Source organism: Artemia sp. Qi Xiang Cuo, chromosome 17, assembly GCF_049724085.1.
Source record: "Artemia sp. Qi Xiang Cuo chromosome 17, ASM4972408v1, whole genome shotgun sequence".
Lineage (NCBI taxonomy): Eukaryota > Metazoa > Arthropoda > Branchiopoda > Anostraca > Artemiidae > Artemia > Artemia sp. Qi Xiang Cuo.
Genome location: NC_142810.1, coordinates 45,823,339 through 45,828,336, shown reverse-complemented (window position 1 = coordinate 45,828,336; position 4,998 = coordinate 45,823,339). Strand labels below are relative to the sequence as shown.

Sequence of the window (4,998 nt, the reverse complement as noted above, 5' to 3'; positions counted from 1 at the left end):
TTCATAAAAATACCCCCCCCCCCCCCCCCATTGAAGCTGATGGTATTCCCTCATGCTACTTGGTAATAATACAACTTATATTGTGACATTATTAAATTTGCTCCAAAGATGGACACAAAAGCTGAATTTTTAATCACCCGAGCAAATTACACAGAAACAATACAGTAAGACTTCATCAGGTAAATGATTACTTACTTTATTTTTATTAGTACTTATCCTTTTTGTTTGTCATTTACTAGATTAATTTTATAATTCCATCTTGTTACTAACAATGTAGCCAGAACACTGAATTGAAAAATAGATGGCCTTCAAGCATAATTCCAGCTTTATAGTAGAATTTGAGCATAAACTTACTAAAGAACCCTAAGCTTTGAACCGTAGAAACGCAATAGAAAATGAAACGGAAGTCCTATAAGATGGACTCAAGCTAGAAAGACTTGGTAGAAACAAAGTAGTACGAGGGAAGTTGCATTCCAAGATGGTAGTATCTTTTGATTTTTCAAGTGTAGAAGATCAATATCTTATGGAGTAATATTCTGTATGGACTTGCTCTAGATTTGTTCAGATTTCTTGAGCAATGCTTTGCCCTTTACTTTTCAGCCTAAATAAATTACGGGGTACTGGTGCATTATGCGGGCATCGCTATATACAAAATCAAAGAAACCAGTCACGAAACCCGTCAAACTGCTGTTTAATGAGCAGACAACGGGGGATTTGCTAGATAAATTAATGCCAAAGCGTGAATTCTCAATATTTAAACGATTGTTTTTTTTTGGGTTTAGGAGGGAGAGAGGTACCTAGGTTAGGTTACGTATTTAATGTATGCTGTGCTTTACCCCCCACCCTCCCTAATATGCAAATATATAGCCCAAATTTGTTTCTAAACTATTATATATTCATCCCATTTTATTTCATTTCATTTATCCTATTTCATTTTAGAAAAACCTCCTAAACTGGAATGGAAGTACTGTTACTAGACAAAGGAGGAATGAGGGTCCTAAGAGAATGGGGACTCAAGAGCGCCTAGGACTTGGTTCGTTATTGTACCGAGCCAAGAGTGCCTTGAAGCATCCCTTACCTGCTTAAAATTAGCTTTCCCGGATGTAATCTGCAAACGATGACAAGAAATACCTAGCCGGTTACTTGTCAACTGAAAAGCTGTATGCAACTAGGCAAATTGTAACACTAATCATGTCTACCTCAGTATAAACAGGGCTTATTAAGTAACTCTTGGAAAGGGCGCCACATTACACAGTGACTGTCCCTTTTTACTATCTGCCCATAATTTCACAATTTCTTTTTCGTTTTTGAAAAGATTGAATTTTTGTTAATGTATGACTTCAATTATCCTCCATTTTCCAGGGTTACTTGTCTGACCACTAATCAAGACCGTTTCCTCGAGTAGTAGTCCTACTGACCTCTCATGTCATTTACATCTCGTCAAACGCTAAGGGTAAGTAATCGGGCTTGTCAGATAACTGATCTTGGAATATAAGAACATGCAGCAAAACAATAGGCTAGCCTGCCTTGCGACATTCAAAATTCGTTAAGACTCATAAAGTGCCCATCCCCACGGTAGTCTTTAGTAAAAGGCGAAAGATTAACTCGATATGAGGAGAGGCCAGAGCTATGAAAATAGCTAGAGATGACTTGAGTATATAGAGATAAATCCTAGTAAATCCTTATCGGTTTTTTTTAACAAGGTTCGAAAGCAATAAGGAATTCAATGTTCAATCAAGTAAAAATCATATGATGAGAAAACATATTCAATAAGCAGCAATTCATGAGCAACTTTAATGATATGGTACAAAAACTACATCCACAGAAAATAACATAAATATTCAGTAATCAGGCTCAAAAATAATTGTAATGTAACTGAGTGGTCAATCAATGGCTATAGCCAAAGTCCCCCGTCCCCCTATTTAAATAGTCCAAGAAATTTGGCTGTAGTGAAGGAATTTTCAGTTGGATATGTTGCCAATGGGATTGACTTGATGAAATGTGGGAGAGACCAGGAGAATTTCACTTTTTTAAGACTAACCTGTGTAACTTAATCTAAATTTCAGCAATTTGATTCGATTCCTAGTTCAATTTAAAAATCAGTATTTAATAATTACAGAGTATTTTCAAAAACAAAATGCATTAGGAATCTAAAAACTATACGCCCAACTCTCTCATATGCTTGGGACTTTAGGCACAATTCTTCCGTAATATTTCAAACATGCATATTTATCAAAAAATTCATTTTTTCAAAAGGGCCCAATGATCAATTTTACATGTCCCATTATTGCCTTAACAATAACAAATTGTGTGCTTGACCTTACAACTGATAAATACGTGACATACAAATCAAGCCCATAGGAGAAAACTATACAGAGTGTGGACAGGGGTCCGCGAGACCGCAGTCCCCCACTACCAAAAATTATGCATTATGTAGGCATCGCTAGAGATTCCAGCCCCTATCATGTTACAACCTTGAGCACAGACAAATAGTACGCAACTATTACCCTCGACATACCTAGATAGTTTCAACTTAACTTCCTTATGGTTTCGTAAATTAGATATATACACACCTTTGGCAGCCTCAGATGCATATAGTGAATTTTGATTTAGTTTAATTTCTAATGTAAAAGTCATTTACGTTGATATATCATGCTAGACAATAATGCAAGTTATGTTGTAATGTTATTAAATTTTCTCAGAAACATAAACACAAAAACTGGATTCAAAATGAGCCGAGCAATTATTACAAGAAAAATGTCCCCTCTTCCCCAACGATACCACTGGTGACGATCAATGGTGTCAATTCACGAAAATTATAGAGGCTAGTTAACTGTAAGTAAGGAGCGACCCGGCTCAATAGTAACCGAAACTCTAAAAAAGGAATTTTGATACTAATAGATAAATCAAAAGAATCATATTTTTATGCTGATTTCAAATATATAGGTTTCATTTAGTTTAGTCTTACCGAACAAAAGTTACGCACCTGAAAAAGTTTTCCTTATTTTTGAAAATATGGGAAATACCCTTTAGGAAGTCATAGAACTTCAATGAAAATCACATTATCAGATTCAGCGTATCAGAGAACCCTACTATAGAAGTTTCAAGCTCATATCTGCAAAAATACGGAATTTTGCATTTTTTTGCCAGGTGAAAGATCACGGATGCGTGTTTATTATTTTTTTTTTCCAGGGGTATTCGTGCTGAACCAGTGGTCCTAGAATATCGAGGGAGGGCTTATTCAAACTGAAATTAAAAGTTCTAGTGCCCTATTTAAGTAACCAAAAAAATGGAGGTCAACTCGGCCCCCTCTCACGCTCATTTTTTCCCAAAGTCATCCGATCAAAATTTTGAGGTAGCCATTTTGTTCAACATGGTCGAAAATACAATAACTATGTCTTTGAGGATGACTTAATCCCCCATAGTCCCCGGTGAAGGTCCGTAAGTTATGAACTTTGCCAAGTATTTACATATAGTATTGGTTATTGGGAAGTATACAGAAGTTTTCAGAGTTTTTTTTTGGTAGCTGGGGGGGGGGGGGAGGTCAGGTTTTATGTGGGAGGATCTTTTCATGGAGGAAGTTTTCATGGGGAAAGGGATATTGCTATGAAGGGGGCGCCAGATTTTCCAGCTTTATTTAAAAAAAATTTAGAAATTAGATTGAAAAAGAAAATTATTTTTTCAACTGAAAGTAAGGAGCAACATCACAATTTAAAACGAAAAGAAATTATTACGTATATGATTGGGTTCGCTCCCTAGTCATTACCTCGCTCTTTACGCTAAAGTTTTTTCTGCACTTTCATCAGAGCTATTAATTCTAATTTAAGGCATTCGTGATCAAGGGGTCATTCTTAAAGAATTGGAACAAAATTTGAACTTCAGCGTAAATAGCAAAGTATTGACTAGGGGGCGAACCCCCTAATATACGTAATAAAAATATGCGAATATAGAAGTTAGTTACGTAAGTTAATTCGTAAGTTACGTCAGAACAAAATTTCGAGAAAGCCATTTAGCCAAAAAAAAGTAAAATTAATATGCAAATTTCGTTTTAATTATTCATGTACGGTGATCCAAAATAAAAGCTGCATTTACTCAAAAACATTTAGAAATTGAATAAAAAATAAGTTTTTTTTAACTGAAAGTAAGGAGTGACATTAAAACTTAAAACGATCAGAAATTACTCCGTATATGAAAGGGGCTGGCCCCTCCTCAACCCCTCGCTCTTTACTCTAAAGTTTTACTCTGTCTCACAACTTTGTTGTTTAAAACAATAAGAACTTTAGCGTAAAGAGCGAGGGGTTGAGGAGGAGGCAGCCTCTTTCATATACGGAATAATTTCTGTTTGTTTTAAGTTTTAATGTCACTCCTTACTCTCAGTTAAAAAAAAATGTTTTTTTATTTAACAGTGGGACAGCATCACTCTTTAATGTAAACTTTGGTCAATTTTGTGCTATTGTTTTTATTATTGTTAATATTATGACAAAAGTAAAACAAACTGCTAAAATTACTAATTTTTTTTGTTAAAGAACAATAATACTCTGACCTTGAGAAGTTTTAGAGTGCTGTAGCCCTACTTCTGTTTCTGGTGGTTTGTGTTCGTTTTAAGTTTGACTGGATTGTTTATATTCATTTCTGTTCGTTTAGGAGTTATTTCCTAATCTATAATAGTATCTGGTATTTTTATTTCCTCTAGATCTTTTCCTGCAACTCTATCTCGGTTAAGCAAATTCTCAAATTTTCGGCCCATCTCTCTTTAGTTCATTCCTTATCGCTAATTGTGGCCCCATTCCTATCTTTAACTGGGCCAAGTCTGCATTGACTACTCCCTCTCAATTTATTAACCTGCCGGTACCGTATTTTACTATTATGCCGTCTAGCTGCATCTTCCGGATCCTCGACAATTTTATCCATGGCCTCCACTTCACACATCCTTAGTTCATATTTTAATGCTTACTCCACTTTCTTTACATTCCTTTGTTTTCATATGATCTATCACTC

General features: G+C 35.4%; 1 pseudogene; it reads right to left on the bottom strand.

Moving 5' to 3' along the window:
- Positions 1-1,513: 1,513 nt before the first annotated feature.
- LOC148942253 (U5 spliceosomal RNA) lies at positions 1,514-1,630 on the bottom strand (annotated as a pseudogene).
- Between the last annotated feature and the right edge of the window lie 3,368 nt (positions 1,631-4,998).